General features: G+C 44.6%; 1 long non-coding RNA gene across 2 annotated transcripts; it reads right to left on the bottom strand.

Annotated features, from left to right (window-relative positions):
* Positions 1-4,585: 4,585 nt before the first annotated feature.
* Positions 4,586-11,573, bottom strand: LOC124699994. Of its 2 annotated transcripts, none has more exons than XR_007001595.1 (2): positions 11,479-11,573; positions 4,586-5,016 (listed from the first exon to the last, which is right to left on the bottom strand). It is a non-coding gene; the product is annotated as an uncharacterized LOC124699994 (long non-coding RNA). The 2 variants fall into 2 exon arrangements; XR_007001594.1 differs by lacking the exon at positions 11,479-11,573 and adding an exon at positions 9,114-9,215.
* Between the last annotated feature and the right edge of the window lie 307 nt (positions 11,574-11,880).

Raw genomic sequence — 11,880 nt, 5'->3', positions numbered from 1 at the left:
CATCCATGAGACACGGCCAAACATGAACTGTTTATGTACTTCTCTAATTTTCCCCGTACGTATGTTTTCCCTCTTTCACAAATAATAATGAAGCTGGTGTTCTCTTCTATTGCGATTCCTCTAGAAAGTTGGCCATATGTAATGCATTTACAAGTTTTACCATGATTGGGGATTTTAGGAGCCGTCCAAGCTTGTCAATCCAACGGTAGAAAAATGCTAGTACTGAGTAGTACTGGAAAATAAGTAGTGGAAAGTATTCGAAATTACTAGAAATACTTATTTATTTTTATTTACTGAAGGGGTAGTCAGGTAATTTCCTGTCACTCATCTCTCTCTCCGTGGCTCACTCTTTATCAGAACCAACAGTCGCGCCATGGAGGCGGTCGTCGTCCTGTCCGCTCCTCGCGTCGCCGCCCTAGATGCCCGGGCCCTCTTGTCCCCTCCCACCGCGACCCCTTCCTCCTCCTCGAAATAGGCTTTCGCCCCGCTATATTAATATAGCAATGAACTGATAAAGGTAGAGACCACCGCTGGGGCAAACAGCACATCAAAGCCCAAAAGAAAACAAAAGAAGAAGAAAAAAGAAAGAAAGGATGACAAAGTCGGATCGACGAAAACGCTGATGATCCGCAACCGCTGCGCCCTCCGGAAGATTCCCACCACGTGCTTAGCCCTCCGAAGCGCCGCATACCAAGACAGCACCTTCAAGAAGGGATGCGACGATGACGACGCTGCTGCCCGGACAAGCCTAGGGTTTCCCCCGGTATGCGGAAGGGGAGTGGGAAGGGGAACCCCGACACCCCTCAAGAAGGAATGGTGGCGCCCGCGAGCGTCACCGCGTCGGTGTCGGCCATCGACAAGGATTTCTCCCGTCCCCCACAGTCCCACGGCCCCGGACACTCCGTCATGCTCCGCCAACCTCGACGCCCACCAACTCGCGCCACCACGGTCACGCAACCACCAGCGCCGTCTCACCGTGACCCACTGACGAAGACCGACGAAACCGAAAGGAATCCCCCTGAGCCGAGGAGAGCCTGGACAGCAGCCACGCGGGAGGGCGCAACCTCCACCGCCAGCTGCGGTGACAGATCGGACGCAGCTACAAGAGCAAACCAGGGCCCTCTAGCCCGGCCGAGCCCGCCGGGCTCGTGAAGCTCCCGTGGCCGCGCTGCAGTCCACGCGCCGCCGTTCTAGCCACGCTCAGCAGGAGAAGCTCCACCAGCCGCCGGGAGCAGATCTCGGGATGCCAGATCTGGCCCGCCCAAGCCCAGATGGGGCCAGACATGCCTAGATCTGGGTCAGGGCCGCGCCGCCGCTGACCACCCTGCCGCCCCGCTGCCAAGAGGCCGCGCCGCCGCCACCAGACCACCCGGAGAAGCGCCACCCGCGGTGCGCCGCCGCCGCCGACACCTTGCCCACCAGGAAGCACCACCGCTGGCCGAAGAGAGCCCCGCGCCTCCCAGCCTAGCGCGCGGGTAAGGGACGGCCGCCGCCGCCGGCACCGCGCGGGCTTTGCCCGGCGGCCTGCGCCGACGGCGGCGGAGGGGAGAGGAGGAGAGGTCGGCCTGGGCGGGGAGGATTGGGGTCGTCGCCCCGACGCCGCCTGCGGGGGACGGGACGGGACGGGACGGGACGAAGGTTTTTTTTCCAATCCCCGCGACCCATTCCTCGCCGGCGTCCCACCTTCGCCTCGCCGTCCGTCCGTGCGCGCTCACCACCTCCATCCCCTTGGCCCTACAAGAATTCCCCTTCCAGCCACCGCTGACGCGCCGGCGTAGTCCATCCTCTCTAGACCCGGCAATGGGTGAGGGCGGGCAGGGTGTCCTCTCAAGCTCCGTCGATGAGGGTGAGCATCGTCCACGGGTGGGCGCCTATTTGATTGGTGCTGACGCAGTCCATCCTCTTAAGCTAGTCCTGACGATGGGAGAGGGCGCCGCCGGGTACATAGCTAGGTTCCATCGTCATCTACGGGAGGCGGTGCCGGCCAGCAGCGTGAAGCGCGGGGTGGACGAACGGAGGGTAAGGGTGAGCCAAAGTATGATGCACAGGGCTATCAACGATGCTGCCGCCGAAGGACAGGTCCAATACTGTTAGTATCGTGTGTGATAGCAGAATTGGTGGCAACTTGCATGTCCCTCAACTGCAGTGATGTGGCTTGCGTTTTCTTATTGGGCCACGCTAGCCGTCGGTCGGTGGATTCTTGACCAGAAATCGGTTGCTGTCAGGACCGTCAGATGATCATCCAACGTCCAGAAACGTCTGCAGCAAACTTTTGCGTTTATGCCCCTCAGTATTTGCGAACTCAACCCGTGATCCTGGTTTCCTCCCTTAAAAGTAAGGGGCATATCCTTTTTGGTCCGACCTTCCCAACAATTACAACAAATATGCCACTGTACTGTTGATTTACGTTCTCCACAAGGTATTACAACAAAAAAATTCACCCCGTGTCCACAAAAAAAATACTATTACAACAAAAAAGTCGCAAAATTTATAAAAAAGTAATTATACAATAAAGTGGTTAAACCAACAAATTTTTCCTGTAAATTGATTTACAACAAAAGTTGCCAATAGTTTTACTAAAAATCGTAGGCTATTACAACAAAATTCCATATGTAGGCTATTACAACAAAAAATTCATATGTATGCAAAGTGGTCAATCAACATATAATTTAATACAGACTGGATTACAACAAAATTCACCAACTATTTTCACAAAAGTCACAAGTAATTACAACAACAAAAATCACTTGAATATTACCAACAACAAATCCGGCAAAAATATTGGATGTTTACAACAATAGTCAATAATTGCATCAAACATCGACAACTATTACAACAAAAAACATTGTGGCTACGAAAAATTGGTTAAGCAATAAAAAAAATTTGTTACATGATTAGTTACAACAAAATCATTAGATATTTATACAAAAATCATAGTTGATTACAACAAATCGCAAAGTTGTGGTGAACACCAAAGGTAAACATTACAACATCTCTAAGGTTTTTTAGCTACAAATTTTATATGCAATTATTACAAAATTAATGAACTTATATAACATCAAGAAAATCATGTGGGAGCTTTTTCATGTCGGACCCGATCTCGGCGATTCAGCGTCGTCAACCAAAAAGAAAGGATCTCTGGAGTCCGTTGGCCCCGGAGAAGGCAACCTAAAACCCATTACCCTCGATTCCCCATCGTTTTAGACCCTTAACGTCATCACTCCCATCAGCGGCGAGGCATTGAGGAGCACAAGCAGGCGGGCACAAAGACAAGTTGTTGTAATTTAATTGGACCATCAATGGCACGCCCTCAGTATAACGGCCAGGCAAACCAACCAACACCATAGATTGTGGTAGAGGTGCATAAATTTAGCTAGCATGTAGAAGCCAAACTAGACTACATGCACGTGCTAGGAAGCAAAGCAAGCAGGGAAGCTAGCTATGTACTTGATGTGCATGCATACATGCTTCTTTTTCCAGCGAGCTAGCTACGCGGTGCATGCATACGTGAGAGAAACCGTGCTAGCTATATGGGTTGCCAATCACATCGGTGTTGGGCTAGTTACGTGGGCCTTAGCGAGTGGCCGGCCAGAAGCCCAAAGGAAACGCTCGCGCGAGAACGGAACGACCGATCGCGGCGCGCGATCGGTCGACCGATTAGAATCGTTTCCCTTTCTTATTCGTATGTTTTAAGAAATTGCACTGGTTAGCTGATGAACCCCATAGTTGCACTGATTGGCTGATTATTCAATTCGGATCCAAAGGTTCTTGGAACCGAAAGAAATTAAACAGTGGAGCCAATTGACGGATCAGCTTAAAACAGTTCATATTGTAGGAAGATCAAGTAGCCTTGGACTTCAGAAAAACATGGCCATTTCACTAGTTATTGAAAATAGACTCATCTGCAATAGACTTAACGAATAGAATGTGAAATTGCATGTGTTCCATGTGCATGTGCAACCATACAACGAAGGAGCAACCTGAACTGAGTGTGCATTGACTTTTAGTAGCGGCGACGAGCACATAGTCTTTACTCTTGTTTCAAATGACAAAGTTTTCCTCCTAATAAAAGAAGGTGAAATTGCGAAAACGATGCAGAAAAGTAGAGAGAGAGGTATTATTTCCACGTAAGTGCATTGGCATTCAGAAATCGTACTGTCAAGCGATGTACCATCTAAATGACATCGTTATCCTAAAAGAAGGATGAGAATGACAGAAATGGGGAAGAGGTATATGCGGTTGAGTGCATCGACAATAACAAATCCTTACCATGCTCTCAAAGTATACCGTTTACCCACCTCCAACAATTAAGTGTAGTTTACCATATGAACAACAAAGGCATTGGTACCCTACAGGACAGCCTGGGGAAATCACTGTTCCAACATAGCTTCAAGGATACATGTAGCTGGTATATATGTGAAATTAATCTCTAACAGTAATATCATTAGGCATTTCAAACAACATGATTATATCCTGTTGATGAAAGACGAGGTAAAAAAACCTGTATGCTATATGATTGAATTATGACATTCTTGCAAAAGATAAAATTCAGCATAATATTACATGTATGTCAATATGTCCAGGCTGTTAAAGTAACTCTTTGTCTGTTCTTGTGGAACATAAAATGTGTATTACAAGTCAGCTTTCCTCTAATAGCTTTGTAATCTACTTTATGTATATTGAAACAGATGGGTGTGTTCATCGACAAAATCCTTCACAAACCACAGACCATTTTATTGACTCTTGCAATGACAAATTTGGCTCGACACCCAGCAAGAGTGAGGTTCTGTGGCCTCCTCTTCCTACTCTCTTCATGTGCTTCTCTTCTCGACTACATACCAGTTTCCTCAGAATTATCTCCTGGTTGGCTTCATCCCACTCAACATATCTTTTCTACACACAAAAACCTTTCTCAAGAGCATAACTGTTATAGAACTCAAATCCATCATCCTCACTAGCAAACGTCTTCCTGATGATGCCATAGTACTCATCCGCAGACTCATCACCCATGTTTTCCTGCATATCACATACAAATAAATAATTACAGGTTTTATCAAGTCAACTAAAAAAATAGAAAACAATTTGTGTCAAATAAACTGTCAAATGCACCCCAAATTTACTAACCACAAGCAGACACGCATACTTGGACCATATATTAGTCTTTGTCCTTAGAGATTCATCTATAGCAGTATAAACATAATAAAGTGTAGACAAGTAATGAGGGAACATTATAAAACATATATAAATCTGGAAGTAACGAAGGACATCTTACCGTGATGTATACAAGATCAAGAGCCACCATAAGATCACAGATTTAAGATACACAAAATCAAGCTGGGTGGTGAGGTAGCAGCTCAAGCAACCCGTGCAACTGCACTTTGCACGGCCTAGAATTTGGAAAACTTTGATAACATTTGGTGTTGGTTTAATGGAAAATTTTAAAGTGACATTAGCTTCACTTGTAAAGCTTAAACATTAGTTTGTCTTATTTATAGCAAAGAATTATAATAATATGAATCAAAATTTGATTAACTAAAGCACGACTTACTGCTAAATCCTAATAAATACTTACATGATGGTATAATATATGTATATACCTGAGGAAACAGCGCTACTGTTTTGTTTACATGATTGCATATTATTTTATTTATGCCACAACATGAAGTAAATATCGATTCATTCTTCCAACAGGTAAAAGCAAAACTTGAATAGCTCCAACTGTAACTTAGTCGCGCCTATTTGGTCGCGGTTGCGCAACCGCGACTAATGGCAGTTGCGAACAGCGACCAAAGGCCCTTTTTCCACCAGTGACCCTTCTTAAAGATTAGTAGATAGTAAACAGTGTTTAAATATTAGGCTACAACAGGCTATCTCCTCAAGTGTAAAGAAACAATTGAAATGTATCGGTTATAGATATTGCACGCATAGTATTCAACAATGCCAAAACAATAGGTATGCCACAAAAGTATATTCATATATATGATTAACAATCATCTTCATTTTTCTTTGACAGTCTTCGTTATTATTTGTATCCTATATAACTAAATAATTCATTCTCATTAAACTATTTCTCTAAACATACAGCTATGCCATCTCAACAGGCCCACCATATTAGACAGCTCTCACCTCCACGTCATCCCATGCATGCAACCAAGTGCAGCTGGCCAGTTCGCGTTGACTACTCTCTTTCAGACCCGATCGCTTCACCTTCTAGCTGCAGCAGAGAAACGATCCTCAGTCCCTAGCGATTGTACCAGGCGCTCCTGTTTCTGGTTTTCATAACATGGATGGAATCGTAGGTCCATACCAAGCATAAGTTTCCATTTGCGTGCATACTGGTTACCTACTTTCATATTTTAAAATAAATATGATTCTCACTTATGGCAGCACGCATGTGTTGCATGTCTAATATGAGCTCACTTTTATAATTTTTAAATATGAACTTAGATGCTCGAATTCAATATCTTTGGAAGCATCAAAGATTTAAAAAACTGCATACTAAATATTTGATCCATAATTATTGTTGATTCGGGACTATCTAGATATATGCCCATGAAGAAAAACTTAACTATCCACCATCGTTATCCTGACCTCTTTAACTCAATTCACTTATTGTTATATTTAATTATCTTAATTACCTACCCATGCATCGTTGCATTGGTTCTACATGTTGTTGTTATTGACACATATTAAGAAACAAAAGATAACATTTTGGTGGATAGAATTAAAAAAGTTCAGCATGGTACTTAGAATTTAATCTTGCAGAATATCGTTTAGAACTCAAGCAAAACTGAATTTCAGATATGTGCTCGAGAACAGAAAATATTCAGCAGCAAAATACAATCCTATGAGAGCTATTATGTTACCTGAAATGAGGTTACCAAGTGATATTGTTCCAGGTTATCTTGAATTCCTACATATTTTCTATGTACATGAGATTCATCAATTCCAAATGCATTGCAAGTAGAATATGTCTGAAAAAATTATTTGATTTCAACATGAGCTCAATTTCCGTATGTTGGGTCAGTGGTTTTCACAAAAAATTAATTGGACAAATGAAAGAGTCATTTACCTTGTGACGCTTTCTAGATCATCCCTAGATTTTTTTTTATCATTCTCAGAGCAGTATCAAGTAGAATATGTCTGATAAAATTATTTGATTTCAACATGAGCTCAATTTCTGTATGTTGGGTCAGTGGTTTTCACAAAAAATTAATTGGACAAATGAAAGAGTCATTTACCTTGTGACGCTTTCTACATCATCCCTAGATTTTTTTATCATTCTCAGAGCAGTATCTGCATATTACCCATAGTTCTTGAGCATCTTCGATTATCTTGAAGTATTGATCCTGGGAACTGCGTGCTGATTCTATCCAAAGCTTTTCAATTGAATATTGAGTATTTAATCGGGAAAAAGTTCCCATTTGTAAGCAATGCAACAAAAGCTAACACAGATTGGCGATATGCACTCCTCTGTTGAGTATGTGAACCATTCAAGCAATATTAACTAAGACAGTGGTTTCAGTTTTTCCTTTGGTCCGAGATCAACTGCGAAAACTCCAAAATATGAAAGTAAGATATAGGAGTACATTTAATTCTTTGCAAGAGATTCTAGTTTATTTCTTTCACATAATTCGTTCCTAGAGATGTTTCAGTCTGAACTTTCATCAAAACCAAAGTAACCAATTGTACATACCAGGTATATATTATCCTGTGCAAATGCGTTTTTTTCACTGGGAGGCCGTATAAGTAAATTTTCTCCCGAGCTAGTAGCAGAATTACTAATGGGTGATCACATCGGCTTTTGTACGTACCAGGAGAGGGACTTCATCAGGCAATTATCCAGACGTGAGTACATGCATCACCATGACTTTACGGATCTACGTGGCATCAGAGTGAAATCATCATCAATCATAGATACAAATTTATTAGATAGTTGTGGATAGTTACCATGCTCCGTCTCCGTCTGACTGTGCATGTCATCAGCGTACAGCAGCATCAAAGCAGAGGTGGGAATTGATGTCATATGTTGGATTTGCTTGCACATCGAAACTGTCGCTAGAGCTGAGAAGATGGCACCCGGCTTACACCCGGCCAAGGCGGCGAAGCATGAGTAGGAAGGACATGAGGAGTTGCACCGGCCAGGGGGTGGGCAGGGATCAAGCAGGAGAGGCGGCCGGCAGATCGAGGAAGACCACAGAAGCAGCGGCGGCCACGGCGCCGCGGACTAAACGATATCTAGTTTTTTTTTTCTGAGAAGCACATGGGAACGTTTCAACGTTGATTGCAATCAAACGGTTTAGATTTCAGAAATAGACAATCGGATGGTTAGTCTTCTTTTCACGCGAGGGTTAATGTGGAGGCTTGATGGGAGTCTCCAATTAGTAAATATAAGATACTGACTTCGAAATAAACAACCACATTGTAACAACCAAGCTAGAATCCACATGCTTAATGGCATTTGGGCAGAGTTCTTCAGTGTAAGCTTATTAAGTAAAGAAATATACTGCGATGATGAACATCACTAAAGTTAAAAGTGGAACAATTGCACTTCAGTAACAAAGCATTAGTCCAGTGCCTATATATGCTAGCCATAAATGATGGGTCTCTTGGTCTAATTCAGGTAAGGTAACAAGTGAAGTTAGCTGAACATATTAGTAGTAGGATGAATCAAGGTACAAATCGTGCTATTAGTTGTTCTTTGTATATTCTGGGTGTACAAGGTCTGCAAGCATAAGAAAGGTGAAACTATTGCCAGGGTCCAATAAAGAGTATATAAAGAAAAATTGTTTTCGTATTACCGTGTGAGACAGTCTGCACCGTAATGTGTTTAGCAGTGCATACAAGACAGTGCCTAGATAAATAGCATGAGGCTTTGTGGGGAATATGCTGAAAACACATCTTGATACATAAACTACTCAGAAGATCTGTGTGATTCGGTGGTCTTTATGATCTTGAAGTGAAGGAGTCTAGTGTATGCTCATATAGACTCCAGCAGACAATAATGCAACTCTCCAAGGCTATTCAACGTATGGATATTTTTTGTTGAAGAGATTAATCAGAACGGTGAACATTTTTTTTGCGAAAATTAGAATCAACGGCATTAATCATACCAGAAGTTAAGTAATCAGAATGGCGGCCGAGGCGGGTGCGGTGCAGAAATGTGTGCCCGGCGATTAGTCCCGGCTGCACTCCGATCGTCCGACACCGACGGCGCCGGCACCATCCTCGCAGAGCCACCCCGACAGCACCTATACCTACGCCCACAACGACGAACCGCCGCCGTCGCCGTCAACGGAGCACAGCACACGGGAGAGGAGAGCTGTAGATGGGAAGTAATTGCAGAGGGGATCAGCAAGCTCCTGCGCCGTCGCCGCAGTGGCGGCGGCCTCGTCGCAAGGCAAGATCGCATGAGGCAGAGGGTTGGGGAACGGGGGAATCAGATCGGGACGAGCTCGCGAGTCGCGATGCGGTCGTGCGGGTGGGGCGGTTGCCTACAAATTTACAATAATACCCTTAGTTCATTAATTTAAAATGCAAAAATAATTGGCCTAATCGGACGGACACAATTAATCACAGAGGTAGCACTTGGTAGCACTCGGTGGTACTACCCAATCACCGTAACACAGCTCAAAAAATGAATGTGGCCTCCGAATGCATTCACCTCTCTTGCATGTTCTCGTCAGCACTTTGGCAAAGGCACACACCAGGAGACCCAGACGAAAGTTTTAGTGGAGGCCGAACTTATGAGTGGAGGCACATTGTTAGCAAATACAAACAATTTAAGAATTTTTCATTAAAAATGTGAGGATATTATTGCAATTCACAAATTCGAGTGGAGACACATTGTTAGCAAATTCATACAATTTAAAAACGGTCTCTGGGTTGGATGTGACGGGACAACATGGGGAAAGAAGCCCATGTCTTTTAATAGAGGATTTGGTGTGTACGCGCCTCGGTGCGGAGTCTCGAACTCGGGCGGACCGGGTAGTATCAGCAGTTCAGCACTGCTTAGCCACCGGGCTATGCCTCAGTCCACAAACGCTGTAAGGTTGAAGCGGACATGAACTCTGCACCTGCCGCACCTGGTTCTCTGATTTAATCATGGGCAAGCAGGTATCAGCCTCGTGTGTTGCAGTAGCATGCATGCTAAATCAAACACCGGCGACATCCACGACAGGTCATATGTTTCTCTACAGGAGCGCCGCGACCTACGAACAGAAAAATCGCTTGAACAACCACACGACATTCAACTGCAAGAAGAACGCGTGTCTGTTCCTCATAGATCGATCCTGAAGCCACCCATTTCCGATGATCAGCTACACTAAGCAACGAACCTCCAGAAGAGAAACGTCACATGTACAGATCTTACTTTAGTTACCTCGCTCTGGTGATAAAGCATTTCCTTTTGTTTCATTTGTTTTGTACCCAATGAGAGAGCTGTCACACGCCGGAGTGGCTGCTCACCATCTATTTATGAAGGGACTACCTACGATTGTGGAGGAAATAAAAACATGGGTGCATGTAACTGTATCTTAAATAAAGTTCACGTGAGCAGATCAACCCACTATTGCAGAGAACTGCTAAACGCCAGCCAACAATGCAAGCACTCCACCATTGCCTGAAAGGAGCAGATAGAGATAAAGACACTAATCGATACTAATCCGGAATGATCGGACCAAATCACTAAATCAAGTAGACCTTGATGTTCTCTTTCCTTGAACAACGTGTGCAATATATATCTTTTTACTGGTTGGTACATCAAAAGTTTGTTTGCTCACACTCGGAGGGTTCACTACTGGCAAGCATATAGCTCTACAAAGGAGGAACAAATCGTAGCTGTGGCATGTGCCTCATGCAATTCAGGAATATAAATCATGAGATACCTTAAAACTGAGAAACATATCACTCTGATAGCAAATTATCCGCATGTTCTCCCTATATTGTTACAATTGAGCGTTGATCACTGTGAGTAGCATCGCAGTGGCAGTGGTAATAAAACCGTATAGTGCATCTTGTTAATTCTAGCTTTTTCTATAAAATCCATCTTGTGCAAGTAATATGAATATGCCTACTTGGCGCCTAGTTGATTTTTATTGGAATCACATTTATTAGTGTTGTTATCAATCCTCCTATTTTCCATAGATATGATGTTAACTTTTAGATGCGGAGCATGATATTGTAAGTAAAACTTCATAGAAAATGAGAAGTAAATTGTGTCCAGACTGTATAATGGTTACAGAAGAACATGTTTCCAAGAGTTTGAGTCCTGAAGACTAGATCAGCATTATGTCCTGAAGAACATGTTTCCTGGAATTAGAAGCTTATATGTAACCTAACTCGCAGAACAGCAATACTAAATCCATAACAGCAATTCTAAAACTGAAACTAGCCATAGCAAAACGCAGACTAGCCCTAAAAGCCATTCTAAATCACGCAGGGAAAATAGAGGTGGGATTGGGATTTGGATGTTCTCACATAGAGTGTGACTCCGTGAAGAGAGACGACCACCTGCCGCGGCTGCTCCTCCCTTTCACCCACCTCGCCCACGAGGAACCACCACTGCTACTGACCTGGCCGCCACGGCCGCTCCTACCTTTCCCCCACCTCGCCGCGGCAGGGAGCAGACGGCGCCCATCCGTCCGCGCGCATCCGTCGAGGGGCTCGACGCCACGGCCGCGCGGCGCCTCATCCCAATCCGCGTACGGCTCCTCCTGCGAGGGCTGGACGCCATGGCCGCGCCACGCTCCCCTCCCTGGTCGGCCCTTCATACGCGCATCCGTCGGGGGGCTGTACGCCACGGCCGTGAGGCGCCTCGTCCTCCTCCCCTGTGAGGCCTTTGGTACCAGTGTATTAGTGTTTTAGTGGGGATTAGAGGAG

The sequence above is a fragment of the Lolium rigidum genome, chromosome 3, assembly GCF_022539505.1.
Source record: "Lolium rigidum isolate FL_2022 chromosome 3, APGP_CSIRO_Lrig_0.1, whole genome shotgun sequence".
NCBI lineage: Eukaryota > Viridiplantae > Streptophyta > Magnoliopsida > Poales > Poaceae > Lolium > Lolium rigidum.
Note: the sequence above shows the minus strand (reverse complement) of the source record. Positions and strands in the feature narration are given on the sequence as shown.